At 43.6% G+C, this 18,315-nt stretch overlaps 1 long non-coding RNA gene across 1 annotated transcript; it reads right to left on the reverse strand.

Annotated features, from left to right (window-relative positions):
- Positions 1–10,342: 10,342 nt before the first annotated feature.
- On the reverse strand, positions 10,343–17,615 carry LOC126980736 (uncharacterized). The gene is made up of 3 exons (XR_007733483.1): positions 17,457–17,615; positions 16,231–16,302; positions 10,343–10,408 (listed from the first exon to the last, which is right to left on the reverse strand). It is a non-coding gene; the product is annotated as an uncharacterized LOC126980736 (long non-coding RNA).
- Between the last annotated feature and the right edge of the window lie 700 nt (positions 17,616–18,315).

Genomic DNA, 18,315 nt, shown 5'->3' on the forward strand with positions numbered 1-18,315 from the left:
TACAGACTACAAATATGGGGTCTGTATCATGGATATGATTATGTGACATGAACATCATCCTTATAGTGATTATAGAGAATGTTTTTTTTTTTTCTTCTTCAGGTGATTTACTGAATTACGTATCTGACTCTACATAACCATTAAAATGGCAGACGAGGCAGAAGCAACAACCAGTACTGAGTCTTATGCTTGGAAATATTTTGAAAAACTTAAATGTTTTTTATACTCTAAGAGTCGCTCGTTAAAAAAAAAAAAAAAGTCCAACTGAGGTTCACTTACGAATTATAATAGAGCACATTATCTGCTACGGGAAATCCCGGGATCCCGGGAAAAGTCTGGATTTTTCCCGGAATCCCGGGATGCCATAAAATCCCGAAAACAGGAAACCCTAGTTGCGACCATCACCTAATTCGCCTAAAAATCAGAACAGACCATGAACTCACCGAAAACACGTCCAAGATTCCAGACTACAAAAAAGCCAATTTTAACTTCGCTCGTGAGCTGCTAACCCAGACAACTTGGGAACCCATGAACCTCACTCCGGTGGACGGCGCGTGGAACGGCTTTAAGAACAAACTCCTGGAGGTAGAGAGAACGACTGTTCCCATGAAGACAAGGAGAACAAATAATGCCACAAGCACACCATGGATGAGTACCCAAGTTCGATAGGCGATTAATTTGAAGAAGAGAAAATACAACTTGCTAAAGGAAAACAGCACTGACGAGGCACGCGAACAGTACCATCAAAGCCTCAGAGCTTGCAGAACACTCATTCGCCAGAGTAAACGCGACTATGAAAAGCAAATTGCACGCGAAGCCAAGTCCAACCCGAAAAAGTTCTTCACATATATAAGAACCAAAAAGAAGACAAAAAACAATATCGGTCCCCTAAAAGATGAAAGGGACGTACTAACACAGGACAGTAGACAAATGGTCGAAATCCTAAACAGGAACTTCGCGTCTGTGTTCACGGTCGAGAATGCCCAGTTCGTACCCGAGAGCCCTTCCCCACCGATGGGAATCACTCCCCTAGAAATTGATACAATCGACGAACGGGATGTGAAAAAGTACCTAGACAAACAAGTCTACCGGACCCGACGACTTGTCACCCAGGCTGCTCAAGGAACTCAAGCAGCAAATCCTCAAGCCACTCACCGCCATCTACAATCTGTCACTACAACAAAACAAAGTCCCGAAAGACTGGAAACAAGCGAATGTAACACCGATCTACAAAAAGGGAGACAAAAGTGTGGCCCTTAACTACAGACCAATCAGCTTGACCTCAGTGGCGGGAAAAATCCTCGAGAAGATCATCAGAGACAAACTCGTTAGGTTCCTTGAAGACAACAACATAATTTCCGATGCTCAGCGCGGTTTCAGGAACAAGCGCTCATGCTTAACCAATTTATTGGACTTCTACCAAGGTATCTATGAAAACTGGGATAATCATATCCCCAGTGATGTTATATATCTAGACTTTCAGAAAGCCTTTGACAAAGTGCCACATGAAAGACTCCTCAAGAAACTTAAGTCGGCGGGATTAGGCGACGATCTGACAGCGTGGATCAAAGACTGGCTCACTGAAAGAAAACAACGAGTTGTACTCAACGGACAGGCCTCCGAGTGGCTCCCGGTCACAAGTGGAGTGCCACAGGGGTCAGTGCTGGGACCCATACTTTTCATCATATATATCAACGACCTAGAACTAGGGTTAAAATCCAATCTTTCAAAATTTGCCGACGACACAAAGGTGGGTGGGAAGGCCCTCACGACGGCAGACTGCGAAATTATCCAGAGAGACCTGGACCAGATCACTTGTTGGTCAGAAAAATGGCAGATGTCCTTCAACACTACCAAATGTAAAGTAATGCATATCGGATCCAGAAACAGCAACCACATATACCACATGGGTGGCGAACCACTACATGTTGTGCAAGAGGAAAGAGACCTCGGGGTCACCATCAGCAGTGACTTGAAACAAACAAAACACTGCAAGTCCGCCTGTAAGAAAGCCAATACAATGCTTGGGCTCATATCGAGGAACTTCGAATACAAGACGCCGGGAGTTATATTATCCTTGTATAATTCGCTGGTAAGGCCCCACCTGGAATACGCCGTGCAATTCTGGTCTCCTAATTACAGGAAAGACATTGAATTACTTGAGAGAGTACAGCGCCGCGCCACGAAGATGATACCATCACTGAGGACGAAACCCTATGAAGAACGACTGGAGCGACTCAACCTCTTCACGTTGGAAAAGAGACGACTGCGGGGAGACATGATATAAGTCTTTAAGTACCTGAACAAGCTCAGCAACGTTGATCACTCCAAACTCTTCACGCTACAAACTAACCTGAGAACAAGAAACAACGGAAAAACAATTCAAGCAAAGCGATGCAATACCGACATCGGCAGGAGTTATTTCTCGAATAGAATTGTTCGCCACTGGAACAGCCTTCCTGCAGAAGTGGTTAGCGCAGAGACCATCACCTCCTTCAAGAAACGCATTGATCGCCACTTTGCTGCAACGGGTGTGAACTGAACGTCCCCAAGAGTAGGTACACAAGTGCTTTAATCCTTCCCTGCAAGCCACTCCTATGGCAAACGGATTTATTAAATCACTGAACGCAGGCAGCCTAGTAATGAGCCAACAGGCTTTCTGCTGCCTGCTAGTCCATGTTTCCATGTTTCCATGTAAGCTGATGTATCTAGTTGCTTTGATCTTTTTTAAAAGCTAATTCTATATATATTAAAGGGAGAATCTAATTTTCATACAGAAAAAACAACTTACAATATAAAAAGAATTATATATAGATTGGAAACAAGGCAATAAACATGAGATATAAGATACGAGAGATGAAGGGAACTTACAAGAGGAGAAAATGAAGAGAGATTGCATACATATAGAGCTCAAAAGTCATTGAAAAAGCAATGGAAATTAAGAGACAATAATAACATATGAAATAAAAGACGTGACAACAAGTAGTCTAAAAAATGAGAACTCAAAGACGAAGGAAGACGAGACCTTAGATATACAACCAAGAAGAAAATAAGACAGACATGAGATTATTACTAGGACATAAATACCTTAGACAAAGAGAAAGCAGATAACATATCACAGACTAACATTTGAGGCGTACGGCAGAGAAGTGAGGTGACATTAGGAACGGCGACCCTTGTGTGAATTGTACGAAGGGTCTCTTGCAATTAGTATCATAACATAGCAATTTAACTCTAATTTGCACTGGGAAAGACAGACTACTCCTCCAAGGATGAACAAGGGATGAATCAAAATGGAAACGAAACTTTTATGGGGCAGACGGAGGGTCACTTTCCCTCATAACGTACGTCATCACGACAACAGCAATATAGCAATAATTATGTTCTAGTTAGCAATGGGGAAAAGGAAGAACAAGATATAGTTACTAGCAAGGGAAAATAGACCTTGCATAGGATGAGTGGAGGGCTGGAAGTCTCGTAATCTGTTCTCAGTGTGTTACCGTACTCTAGTATACGTAACAATAGGTCACCGTGCCTTAGGATTTCTCTGATGAGGAGGAAAGGAAACAAGAAAATAATGGAACTATATATACTATACAGTGAAAAGGATTTACCGTGAAGGATGTACGTATGAGAGGAGGAAAGTGAGGAGGAGGCGGAGAAGAGAGAGATTCAGGTAAGTAAAGGGAAGTAAAACAGACGATGAGGATATATATAAATAAAACAACTAAATAAAAAAGGAATGATTAGAACTGAGAGAGAGAGAAAGGTACATCACAGAGGAGGAAAGTCTGGAATTTGAGGAAGACAAGGAGGAAGGAACGCCAGCCACGGAGTCTACTGTCGTCAAGGAGCTGATTCAAGGTACGTCTCAAACTTCCTTTCCTGAGATCTATGAGGCAGACCCTTCCGCCCCTCATGTCAGCTACTTGCTAAGGTCAATAAGGAGAAAAATCAAGTTCTCACGAGTCTTTTTTTAAGATTCATGGTAAAGAGAAAGTTAAAACTAGCACCTGGGTCATCAAACTACCCCTGGAAATGCTCACAACTCCTATGAAATCTGTGGACAATATTTTTTTTAAATGTGACCGTTAGATGCTTCCGACTCTCTTTTCAACTCCTTCCAAAGGACAAAGTGGAGATCAATCAGGTTCTAACTGTGGTGTTTTGTAGGTTCATGATACAGAGGAAGGGTTGGACTACTACCAGGGTCATAAAATTACCCCTGGAAATGCCCACAACTCCTATGAAAGCCATGTCAGTTAACCACACTCAGGGAACAAAATGTTTATCATTAATTCCCGGCTTAAATGGGTTAAGAATATGACACTAATACAACCAATACAATGTTTGAATGAGTTTTTTTAGGTTCTTGGTACAGTAGAAGATTTAAGTTAAAAAGTTTTGTTCAGTCAGCGCAACATCTGTGGTCATATGCCAGAGAGAGACAGGAGGGGAAGGAATTATAGAAGGGAACAGACCCCAGGGGACAGGACACAACCCCCGATTAATGCCTGGTACACTGCTGGGTGGACAGGGGCTATGTAGGGTATCGGAAAAGCTGCCCAAATTTTTCAACTCCGCCCAGGAATCGAACCCAAGCTCTCTCGGTTGTGAGCCGAGTGTGCTAACCACTGCACCACAAAGTCCCCTGTAGAAGGGTTAAACTACCACCAGGGTCATCAAACTACCCCTGGAAATGCCCACAACTCCTATGAAAGCCCTGTCAAATGTGTTCGCTTGGGCGGGTGACATTTTTCAGTCTGCCCATTTCCTACGTAATTTTGTGGTTTGCAAAAAATGATCAAATTTGACAAAAAATTACCAAATAGAGTGGATGGAGAGGGAGAGACATTAGCCACACCAAGCTAAGCACTCAGAACGACCTACTGACAGCCTAACGTCACAGTAACGTCATAACACACACACCACATGACGTAGAGACACCAAGTTTGCGGCAGATTGAAGAGGAAGGATGGATAAACAAATGCTCGTATATTCAAAGCTTCTGGGTTAGAGAGAGCCGTGATACTGATAATGTTAAGTGAGCAATTTTCAGGAAGACGTCACAACATTTCCGTACAGGGACAACCGATTGCATGGTACGTTCCCGCCCTTTAGGGATTAAGCTGGTAGTATTTTTAAACATAACCGCCTCAGTTCACCGCCTTGAAAATTCTCTCATGGTAGGAGTTACAGGGCTTTCAATGGACTGTTTTGTGACCCTGGTGATAGTTTAACATGGTCTCGCATCTTCAACTGGAAAATTACCCATGAAAACCTGGTTAATCTTCTCTACGGCCCTGCAAAAGTCATAATAGGAGCTGGAAAGCCTCTCGTCATAGATCCTACAGTGGTTTCATGGACTGTTTTGTGACCCTGGTGATAGTTTTACATTCCCTCTGTACTATGAATGGGAAAATTACCAATAAATACCCAGATTATCTTCTCTGAGGCCTTGGGAATAGTCATTAATGAGTGCTAAAAAGCCTCTCATAGTAAGTAGTTCCTGGGCTTTCAATAGACTGTGTTGTGACCCTGGTGATAGCTATACACTCCCTCTGCACCATGAATGGGAAAATTACCCATGAAATCCCTATTTATCTTCTCTACGGCCCTGCAAAAGTCATAATAGGAGCTGGAAAGCCTCTCGTCATAGATCCTAGTGGTTTCATGGACTGTTTTGTGACCCTGGTGATAGTTTTACACTCCCTCTGCACCATGAACGGTTAAACCACCCATGAAAACCCGGTTAGCCTTCTCTGTGGCCTTGGGAAACATTCATAACAGCTTTTCAAACAAGCAAACTGCGGCGTCATTACGTTCAAGGCTTTATTCAGAAGGTAATTCCTGGTACAGTAAGCAGTATAATCTGACTTACAGTGGACTACACAGACTCTGGAGATAGAGAGCAAAGATCCGCACTCGTAGCTCACCCAAACAGGTCCCTGTGTTACGTACCACATACCCATAACCGCACATACGTAACCTATACAGCACACTTCCCTTCAGTACCAGGAGGCTGGGTCCCCACACGGTACAATGACATGATGTTTAAGGAGAAAGAAAGATGCTTGGCGTGAGAACAGGGCAACTTTTGATATGAATAGTGGCACTGTACGGAAACGTCTGAGCTTGGACCGGGGCTTTCAGGAGGTGCACCCGAAGAGAAAGACTTAACTAGCAGATGCTTGGCGTGAGAACAGGGTGACTTTTGATAAGAACTATAAAGTGTTGGACAATGGGAAGTGGATCAAGGTACTTTGGACTCGTGAAAGTACCCTCTTGGTGAGTGAATGGAGCGGCGAGTGTGTGTAGGGTATGTCCTGGGGTAGTTATAAGACACTTGTGGTAGTGTGACCCTTCCTCTGTACCATTAACCTAAAGAAACACACATTTGGCAAAGCTTTCAAGGGAGTTTTGGGTATTTCCAGGGGTAGTTTTATGGCCCTGGTGGTAGTTTGACCCTTCCTCTGTACTATGAACCTAGAGAAACACACATTTGGCAAAGCTTTCATAGGAGTTTTGGGCATTTCCAGGGGTAGTTTTATGGCACTGGTGGTAGTGTGACCATTCCTCTGTACCGTGAACCTAAAGAAACACACATTTGACAAGGCTTTCAAGGGAGTTTTGGGTATTTCCAGGGGTAGTTTTATGATCCTGGTGGTAGTGTGACCCTTCCTCTGTACTATGAACCTAAAGAAACACACATTTGAGAAGGCTTTCAAGGGAGTTTAGGGCATTTCCAGGGGTAGTTTTATGACCCTGGTGGTAGTGTGACCATTCCCCTGTACCGTGAACCTGGAGAAACACACATTTGCCAAGGCTTCCATAGGAGTTGTGGGCAGCCCAGTTTGAATCCGACCTGTGGCTACATCTGCTCAGTTTCTCAGGCACCAGTCATCATTGTACCATACGCTACCATCCACAGAACACAGCCAACCAGCACACTACCACCTCACACTGCTCTCTCTGCCTGACTAGCCCCGCTGCCTTACGCTGACAACACCAGAATACAGAAAATTGCACAGGAAATGCCTCCCACAACTCCCTCAAAAGCCATGTCAAATGTGTGTTTCTTAGGTTCATGGTACAGAAGAAGGGTCACACTACCACCAGGGTCACAAAACTACCCCTGGAAATGCCCACAACTCCTATGAGAGACTGGTCAAATGTGTGTTTCTTCAGGTTCACGATACAGAAGAAGGGTCACACTACCACCAGGGTCACAAAACTAGCCATGGAAACGCTCACAACCCCTATGAGAGACTGGTCAAATGTGTGTTTCTTTAGGTTCATGGTACAGAGGAAGGGTCACACTACCACAGGGTCACAAAACTACCCCTGGAAATGCCCCAAATTCCTAGGAAAGCCTTGTCAAATGTGTGTTTCTTAGGTTCAAGGTACAGAGGAAGGGTCACACTACCACCAGGGTCAAAAAACTATCCCTGGAAAGGCCCACAACTCCTGGGAAAGGCTTGTCAAATGTGTCCTATAGAGGTTCCTGGTACAGAAGAAGGGTCACACTACCAACAGGGTCATAAAACTACTCCTGGAAATGCCTCCCATAGCTCCTGGGAAAGGCTTGTCAAGTGTGTTCTATAGAGGTTCATGGTACAGCAGAAGGGTCACGCTACCAACAGGGTCATAAAACTACCCCTGGAAATGCCTCCCACAGCTCCTGGGAAAGCCTTGTCCAATGTGTTCTGCCTGAGTGCTGAGATGGCCCAGGAGTCTGTCCACACACTGTCCTTCCCTCATTATTAATCTTTTTTAATTCCGGCTATAGCAAATTAATTGATTAACCTTTGAAGTAAGTTCAGTAATAGTGTTGAAAAAAGTACCATGAGAGGGAAAATCAAGAAAATGTAATAATTAAACTAATTCCAAGATTCATGACGACCATTTTAAGGAAATTAATCCATTTCAAGTGTCAGTACAGAGAACTTTTAGGTCATTCATCACACACACATACACTATTATTTCTTCCTCCATTGTAAGTCTAAAACGACCTTTTGTAACTTTACATTCTTTGATGCCAAAAGATCATTTAAAAATAAGTGAGTAATTAAATACAAGTATATAATTTTGGTTTTAATTTGTAATGTTCAGTGAACTTTATGGCCAAGTCTTGCGATAAGTTATTCAGATTTAGACAAGTTGTAATGGACAGTAATTGTCCCTCATTATCGTGCTTCTAATAAAATTCCTTACCCCAACATTACATCACTTACAACACCACAACATTTAGGCATGGTTGTAGTGACCATCACTGGGGTCACAAAACAGTCCCCCAGGCCGGGAGGCTTTTCAAACAGGCGGACTGATAAGAACAAGAGCTGGTGGGTGTTGAGCCAAACCCTGCCCACACACAAGGCTGCCTCAGTGTTGCTGCCTCATACTACTAAACACTTCACCACACAACTTTACATAGGGGACAAGGCTCTCATAGGCATTTCCAGGGCTAGCTTTATGGCGCTGGTGATACTTTGACCCTAATTCTGTACCACATAGCTGAGAAAAACATTTTTAAGAAGGCTTTCATGAGAGCTTTGTGCATTTCCAGGGGTAGTTTTATGGCCCTGGTGGTAGTCTGACCCTAATTCTGTACCATATACCTGAGAAATGCATATGTAAGAAGCCTTTCATGAGAGTTGTGGGCATTTCCAGGGGTAGTTTTATGGCCCTGGTGATAGGCTGACCCTAATTCTGTACCACATAACTGAGAAACATATATTTAAGAAGACTTTCTTGAGAGTTGTGGGCATTTCCAGGGCTAGCTTTATGGCCCTGGTGATAGTTTGACCCTAATTCTGTACCACATAGCTGAGAAAAACATTTATAAGAAGGCTTTCATGAGAGCTTTGTGCATTTCCAGGGGTAGTTTTATGGCTATGGCCCTGGTGATAGTTTGACCCTAATTCTGTACTACATCCTTGAGAAACACATATTTAAGAAGGCTTTCATGAGAGCTGTGAGCATTTCCAGGGGTAGTTTTAATGGCCCTGGTTGTAGTTCGACCCTAATTCTGTACCACATCCTTGAGAAACACATATTTAAGAAGGCTTTCATGAGAGCTGTGAGCATTTCCAGGGGTAGTTTTAATGGCCCTGGTTGTAGTTTGACCCTAATTCTGTGCCACAAACCTGAGAAACATATATTTAAGAAGCCTTTCATGAGAGTTGTGGGCATTTCCAGGGGTAGTTTTAATGGCCCTGGTGATAGTTTGACCTTAATTCTGTACCACAAACCTGAGAAACATATATTTAAGAAGCCTTTCATGAGAGTTGTGGGCATTTCCAGGGCTAGTTTCAATGGCCCTGGTGATAGTTTGACCCTAATTCTGTACCACATCCTTGAGAAACACATATTTAAGGAGGCTTACATGAGAGTTGTGGGCATTTCCAGGGGTAGTTTTAATGGCCCTGGTGATAGTTTGACCCTAATTCTGTATCATATACTTGAGAAACACATTTTTAAGAAGCCTTTCATGAGAGCTTTGTGCATTTCCAGGGGTAGTTTTAATGGCCCTGGTTGTAGTTTGACCCTAATTCTGTACCAAATACCTGAGAAACTCATTTTTAAGAAGCCTTTCCTTTCCTTTCTTCCTTCATTCCATCCTTTCCTCCCTGCTTCCCTTCCTTCCTTCCTCTCCCTCCATTCCCCCTTTCCTTCCCTTCCCTTCCCTTCCCCTCCTACATACATACATACATACTGAAGGAAGGAAGGAAGGTGACCTCTCTCTCTCCTTCCCTTCCTTCCTCCCTTCCTCTCTCTCCCTTCTCTTTCCCTCCTTCCCTTCCCTTACCCTCCTACATACATACATACTGGAGGAAGAGAGGAAGGAAGGAAGGAAGGAAGGTGACCTCTCCTTCCCCTGTTAATTGCTACTTCTGTGTTAAGTAAAAAAAAAAAATGATGCCATGTTAGTGACGTTACAAATTGATACATTCTTACTGAGCTTCCTTCCTTCCTTCCTTCATTCATTCATTACTGCTCTTCCCATTATTCAATGTTCTTTTCTCTCTCTGTTCCTTCCTTCTCTCCTTCCCTTTCCTTCCTATCCTTTTCCTTCCTTCCTTCCCTCCATCATTTCTTCCTCCCTCCCTCCTTCATTCCTTCTTTCTCTCCCTCCTTCCTTCCATTCTTTCCCTTCCTCCCTTCTTTCCCTTCCCATTGCTCCTTCCTTCCTTCCTTCCTTTCCTCTCCCTCCCTCCCTCCTTCCTTCCCTCAGAACAGTCCATTACAGAAAGAAAATGAAGACAGGAAAACAAAGACACAAGGAAAATATTGATAAATGGAAAAGAAATAGAGGAAAATATATTAACACGTACCAAGGAATTCCTGTGTTCTCCTCTTCTTCCTCTTCCTCCTCCTCCTCCTCTTCCTCTTCTTCTTGTTGTTCTCTCTGTAATTCAAGTAAGGAGTCACTGCTCTGTGTAAACCTTAAGATACATTTTACATATAATAATAAATTCCTTTCAACTCTCCTTCTTTCCTTCCTTCCTTCCTTCCTTCCACACAGCCACTACCACCGGAGGGTCACTTCAGGGGTCGGGGTCAGATGCTTCCCAAGACACAGGGTCATATTTTTAAACATTTTCCTGGCCAAACTTACAAATTTAAAACAACATTGTGGTATTTGGGCATCTTGAAAACATTCCAGTTGATGTGTGTGTGTGTGTGTGTGTGTGTGTGTGTGTGTGTGTGTGTGTGTGTGTGTGTGTTTGCAGTACAAAGTGTTCCTGGCTGCAAACTCTGTATCAAAACTTCCTCCCCTTCATGGCCAGACACTTTAATACCTCACAGTTTTTCATCTTATATATTTTTTCTTCTCTTCGCTTCTCTTCCCTTCCCTTCATCTCCTTTGTTTCCCTTCCAATCCCTTCCCTTCATTTCCTTTATTTCCCTTCACTCCCTTCCCTTCCCTTCATCTCCTTTGTTTCCCTTCCCTTCATCTCCTTTGTTTCCCTTCCCTTCCCTTCATCTCCTTTGTTTCCCTTCCAATCCCTTTGCTTCCCTTCCCTTCATCTCCTTTCTTTCTCTTCCTTTCCCTTCCGTTCATCTTCTTTTCTTCCCTTCCTTAACCTTCTCTTTCCTTTCCCTCCTTCCTTTTCCTCTACTCAGTGTTTCCTCCATTTTTTCTCTCCCTTTTTATCAGTCTAGTTGTTTGCCTCCCTCCCTCCCTCCTTTCCTTTCTAACCTCTTGATAATCACTGTCTTCAGGAGAATTTTCTTTAATAAAAAATCACCGCTCTGCCAGTCACACATACACACACACACACACACACACACACACACACACATCTGTCAGCATGTTAATAACCCCAGAATATGAGTCTCTGTACGGGGCAAGACAGACCAATGGAACAAGGCATGGTGTGGATAGCAATAGTGACCATTATAATGAAGTGGTAGTAGTAGTAGCAGTAGTAGTAGTTGTAGTGGTGGTGGTAGTAGTAGTAGTAGTAGTAGTAGTAAACATTTTCCCTTTTCTTCCTTTACAATGCCTTCTTTTCCCTTTTCTTTCTCTCTTCTTCCCTCCTGTTTTTACTTTCTCTGGTTTTCCCTTTTTTTCACTCCCTTCTCTCCCTTCCTCCCTGTTTTCCTCTCCCCTCGTTCACAGTCCCTTCTTCTTTTTCCCTTCCTCCCTGTTTTCCTTTCTCTGCTTATCCTTTTTCCCTTCCCTTCTCTCTCTCCTCTTTCATAATCCCTTTCTTCTCTTCCTCCCTCCTCTCTCCCTTCCTCCATTCTCTCTCTGCTCTTTCATAATCCCTTCTTCCCCCCCAGCACTCTCTGTCCCAGAATACAGGCCAGTCAGCAAACCAACTTGGTTATGCTGAGGAGGAGGTGGTCACAGTCCTTGCTCAGTGCCCCAGGCTAGTTGTGGCATGCTGGAGCCTCCACAATAGTGCGCCATGATGGTAGCAAAAAGTGGGGAGCCCTACTGGAGGGGCACTGAAGGCAGCTTCCTCCACTTGATAACCAGGAATGCTTCTTGTAATGTTGCCTTGCATACACTTGAAGTCCTCCCTCCATTGCTGTCTCTGCCTTGTACTACTCAGTTTGTAGTTCTTCTTTGTAGTTTTGCAACAGTTCATGAACTTGTAGTTAAGACTTGGTTTAGTGGTCGGTCGTCTTAGAATCGTAAAAGCCCAGACTGTGCCTCAATATTCTGTCCAATATGCTGACACCCATTGTAAACCCTTTCCAACCATCCTTCTCTGTATTCTCACAACGACAACAACTCATCGTCCAGTGTTTGCGGCAACCATGTCACACATTATCATCTTGACCAGGCATTCATTATCTTCTTCAGTAATTTTCTCATGTGCATGATGACACAATACATCTTCAGAAGATCCACTTTTGCACCTTGCAACTCCAAGTCTAATTTCTCAAGATGCACTTTTGAGGCAGAGCACTTGGTTGGAAAGTTTTGTTAAGTGGGCAGCGCAACATCTGTGGTCATATGCCGGAGAGAGACAGGAGGGGAAGGAATTAAAGGAGAAGGGAACAGACCCCAGGAGACGGGACACAACATCTGTGGTCATATGCTGGAGAGAGACAGGAGGGGAAGGAATTATAGGAGAAGGGAACAGACCCTAGGAGATGGGATACAACATCTGTAGTCATATGCCGGAGAGAGACAGAAGGGGAAGGAATTATAGGAGAAGGGAACAGACCCTAGGAGACGGGACAAAACATCTGTGGTCATATGCTGGAGAGAGACAGGAGGGGAAGGAATTAAAGGAGAAGGGAACAGACCCCAGGAGATGGGACACAACATCTGTGATCATATGCCGGAGAGAGACAGAAGGGGAAGGAATTATAGGAGAAGGGAACAGACCCTAGGAGACGGGACACAACATCTGTGGTCATATGCTGGAGAGAGACAGGAGGGAAAGGAATTAAAGGAGAAGGGAACAGACCCCAGGAGACAGGACACAACATCTGTGGTCATATGCTGGAGAGAGACAGGAAGGGAAGGAATTATAGGAGAAGGGACACAACATCTGTAGTCATATGCCGGAGAGAGACAGAAGGGGAAGGAATTATAGGAGAAGGGAACAGACCCTAGGAGACAGGACACAACATCTGTGGTCATATGCTGGAGAGAGACAGGAGGGGAAGGAATTAAAGGAGAAGGGAACAGACCCCAGGAGACGGGACACAACATCTGTGATCATATGCCGGAGAGAGACAGAAGGGGAAGGAATTATAGAAGGGAACAGACCCTAGGAGACGGGACACAACATCTGTGGTCATATGCTGGAGAGAGACAGGAGGGGAAGGAATTAAAGGAGAAGGGAACAGACCCCAGGAGACTGGACACAACATCTGTGGTCATATGCTGGAGAGAGACAGGAGGGGAAGGAATTATAGGAGAAGGGAACAGACCCTAGGAGACGGGACACAACATCTGTGGTCATATGCCGGAGAGAGACAGAAGGGGAAGGAGCTATAGGAGAAGGGAACAGACCCTAGGAGACGGGACACAACATCTGTGGTCATATGCTGGAGAGAGACAGGAGGGGAAGGAATTAAAGAAGGGAACAGACCCCAGGAGACAGGACACAACATCTGTGATCATATGCCGGAGAGAGACAGGAGGGGAAGGAATTAAAGGAGAAGGGAACAGACCTCAGGAGATGGGACACAACATCTGTGATCATATGCCGGAGAGAGACAGAAGGGGAAGGAATTATAGGAGAAGGGAACAGACCCTAGGAGACGGGACACAACATCTGTGGTCATATGCTGGAGAGAGACAGAAGGGGAAGGAATTAAAAGAGAAGGGAACAGACCCTAGGAGACGGGACACAACATCTGTGGTCATATGCCGGAGAGAGACAGGAGGGGAAGAAATTATAGGAGAAGGGAACAGACCCCAGGAGACGGGACACAACATCTGTGGTCATATGCCGGAGAGAGACAGAAGGGGAAGGAATTATAGGAGAAGGGAACAGACCCCAGGAGACAGGACACAACCCCCGATTAATACCTGGTACACTGCTGGGTGGACAGGGGCTACGTAGGGTATCGGAAAAGCCGCCCAAATTTTTCCACTCCATCTGGGAATTGAACACAGGCTCTCTCGATTGAGCCGAGTGTGCTAACCACTGCACCACGAAGCCCCCAGAGCACTTGGTATTCCTGTTTTAACAGACATTTGCCATCAAAGAGAAGACAAAAGTCCTTCTCTTCCTTCAGAAGTGGTTTTACTTCATTCTTCTTTTTCTCTGCAAGTCTGACGACTCCACGTGAGGGTGCAGGAGTAGGCACACCTTCTTCTGCAAGCCTTGCACACACTTTACATGCCTTTACCTGAGCTGGCCTCTCTGGGTTTTTATAATCTTTTCAAATTTTTACCAATTCATCGTCCATAGCCACCTCACCTGCCTGCCTTACCCGCCCCTCCTCGTGTTAACAGCACAAAAATTTCTTCTGATGAGATAGTGAGGTCACCCCCTGAGGACAGGTGACTCTCTCTCTCTCTCTCTCTCTCTCTCTCTCTCTCTCTCTCTCTCTCTCTCTCTCTCTCTCTCTCTCTCTCTCTCTCTCTCTTTTTTCTTTCCTTCCATGCCTTCCATCTGTTCCCTCCTCCTCCTCCTCCCCTTCCTATCCCCGCCTAATGAGGGTTCACACCTTCACTGCTCCGCCTCATTTGCCAGCAGTAGTAACCTCCAATTTGTTTGTTTGTTTCAATTCTTAGAGAAACATAATTTTCCCATAGTTTGTGCCCCTCACTTGTTTCCTTTCTACAATCAGTATAGTACCTGTTAAATGTCTTTATACAAGAATGAACTTATCATCTAATACTATTTATTACTAAATCTGAGCTCAGTCAAAAGAAATAAAGAGAAACAAAGTAAGAAAGAAAGATAAAGAAAAAACATATAAAGAAAGAAATAATGAAAGAAAGAAATAATGAAAGAAAGAAAGAAAGAAGAGAGAAAGAAAGAAAATGAAAGAGAGAGAATTAAAATGAAAAAATTATAGACAGAAAGAGACAGAGAAAGGAAGAGAAAAAGAAAGAGAGGGAAAGATAGAAAGAAAGAGAAAACGAGAAAGAGAAAGAAATAATGAGAAAAAAAGAGAATAAAAAAATATGTAGACACAAAGAAAGTGAGAGACAAACACAAAAAGAAACAGAAGAAGGAAAGAGAGAAAGAAAGAAAGAGAATGATAAAAGAAAGAGAAAGAAAAGGAAGAGAAAAATAAAAGAAAGAAAGAAAGAAAGAAAGAGAAAAAGAAAGAAAGAAACAATGAGAAAAAAAGAATAAAATGAGAAAAAGAAAGTAAGAAAAATAAGAGGAAAAGAAGGAGAAAGAGAGAAACAGAGAAAAAAAAGAATGTGATAGAGAGAGAGAGAGAGAGAGAGAGAGAGAGAGAGAGAGAGAGAGAGAGAGAGAGAGAGAGAGAGAGAGAGAGAGAGAGAGAGAGAGAGAGAGAGAGAGAGAGAGAGAGAGAGCGAGAGAGAGAGAGAGAGAGAGAGAGAGAGAGAGAGAGAGAGAGAGAGAGAGAGAGAGAGAGAGAGAGAGAGAGAGAGAGAGAGAGAAATTACCTCTCTAAATCTAATACACAGTCTAAAAAAATGTATATAATATCCACCCCCCCACACATACAACGAGAGAGAGAGAGAGAGAGAGAGAGAGAGAGAGAGAGAGAGAGAGAGAGAGAGAGAGAGAGAGAGAGAGAGAGAGAGAGAGAGAGAGAGAGAGAGAGAGAGAGAGAATTACTCTCTAAATGATACACAGTCTAAAAAATGTATATAACCCCCCCACACACACACAGACACAATGAGAGAGAGAGAGAGAGAGAGAGAGAGAGAGAGAGAGAGAGAGAGAGAGAGAGAGAGAGAGAGAGAGAGAGAGAGAGAGAGAGAGAGAGAGAATTACTTCCTCTAAATCTGATACACAAAGTCTAAATGGATGTATATAACCCCCTTTGCAGCCATGGACCCCCCTAACTAAACCAGCCCAACAATATCGTAAGCTACCTAATGGGCTCCTGCGCCCATTCAACCCCCTAATAGAGGACTTGTGCCCATGGACCCCCCTAACGAAACAGACCAGCTATAATGTAAGCTATCTAATGGGGGCCTTCTCCCCCTCGACAACTTAACAAAACAACAAAAAAGCAGCACACTTTCCCTCCTTATTATCAAAATTCCCTACATGCTTGATTGCTCGTTAACCATTTTAGAAAAAATAAATTAACACTCACCAATGGGTTCCTCCTGTGTTCCTTGTCTTCTTCCCAGTCCTCCTCCTTCTCCTCTTCTTCGTTTGGTAGTGTCTGCAAATCAAGTTTGGTGTCAATTAACTGTGTAAACATCAACATACTTTTTGTTTTTACAGTGAAAAAAAAAACACCAACTTGCAATTATGTTTCCACTGTCAAAGTCTTGTACCGGGAAAGACGGCATGGGGTAAAATATTATAAAATCTCTCTCTCTCTATCAAGGGCTGTATAATAAAAGATGATTAATAGATAATCTCTCTCATATTTGTTTTTTTACATATTTTTCTTCCTCTACCCTCTCTCTCTCTCTCTCTCTCTCTCTCTCTCTCTCCTCAGTGGATAACTATATACATACAGCCAGGCCTATACTTTGAGGCAGTGCCAACGTTGCCAGACTGTTGTACTGAGCCTCTTATGCATGCGAACACTTGGCACTTCATCATACTATTCTGTTGTAAAAGCCATTTTAACACGTGTATGCCATGACGTACAGAATATCATCTGTTGGTCTGTCTGTGGACTGCGGGTCAAATGTCACTGTTATAACGCTGGCCGCCCTGTGGAGCGCCTCAAGCCTCATCAACACTGCCATGACAACTCTCGCCTCGCCTCGCTTTTCCTGTGCTCGCAGAATCTCGCCTTGCCGCTCTCGCTCGCTCCCTGTGTGGCCGGGGGTTTGGCAAACCTGCGCTCCGTCAAAACGCAATAAAATCGTGAATATGTCCTCAGGAGTGTTCCGCCAAGACCATATATTTAAAGAATTAATTCTAAGCTATTCTAACCTGCTCAAACTTTCTAGGCTATCCTAACAAGACCTAACTTAACCCAGGAGCAGCGAGGGGCCAAATTTGTGGCTTTATCGTGTACCAGCGACGGGCCAAATTTGTGGCTTTACCGTGTACCAGTGATGGGGCAAATTTGTGGCTTTACCGTGTACCAGCGACGGGCCAAATTTTTGCCATGATATAACCCCCCCCAAAATAGATGCTGCATAAACAGATCACAAATGCTTTGATATATAACATGAAATGGTTTGCGTGAGTGAGTTTGAAGCTTTTGGGTAAAGGGGTCACGAGTGCAATACATTGAGAACTAGTGATTTAGATAATAAACATACATACAGCCCCTTGCAATCTGGCTAACATAACACAATAATGAAAATGATAATACAAATAATACAAATAATAATAAGATACTTGAATACTAACCTTAAAATGGCGAGCATTGTGATTGGCTACAGTGGGACATTCAGCCTCCCTCCACCTCCTTGGCTAGCTTGTGATCGGCCGAGAGTTCCTAGCCATTGAGTGTCAGCCTTGAGGTCATCTGCCACTTCAATTCTACTTGCTGGGGTTGGTACCGACGGGTTGCCCTGGAGGAAAGATAGACTGTTAACCCCTTGACTGTATATTTCCTACCAGAAGACAGACCTCACCAGGCTACTACAGGAGAGCGGTGTTCCTAAAACTGACCACATTTCATTAGCTTCGGTTTCACAAGTTTGTCCTCAACTGGTCACCTGCTCCTGGCAAAGATTCAAGTGCAATGAGAGTGAGTTCTTTGTTGTAAAAAAAAAAAAAAAAAAAAAAAAAAAAAAAAAAATAATAATAATAATAATAATAATAATAATAATAATAATAATAATAATAATAATAATAATAATAATCCAGTCCCCCCCGTGACACCCCGAGGCGGCCGCCAAATACCCACTGACTTTTCAAAAATCGCTAGCGGCATTTCTAGCAGTTTGCGACGCACATAAATGGGGTTCAAAATGCGTAGAATAATGTAATCTAACCAATGGGAAGTGTGAGAAGTACCGCTGTGAGACTGGGAAGAAAGTAGAATAATACCCTAACCTAATCTAGCAACCATAGTTTTTTATTTTTTTTATTTACCTTAATGTTCACTGAGGAAATGTAACAGAGAAGTTTACTCACCACCACCACGGCTCCTGCCAAGCAAATCACAACTTGGCCCCCGAAGGAGATGGGGTCGGGCCGGCCATCGGGTGTACTTCTGGAATAGCAATAAAATAGGTTAGATGTTGGAAATTTCTGTATAAAA

This window comes from Eriocheir sinensis, chromosome 45, assembly GCF_024679095.1.
Source record: "Eriocheir sinensis breed Jianghai 21 chromosome 45, ASM2467909v1, whole genome shotgun sequence".
NCBI classification, from domain to species: Eukaryota; Metazoa; Arthropoda; class Malacostraca; order Decapoda; family Varunidae; genus Eriocheir; species Eriocheir sinensis.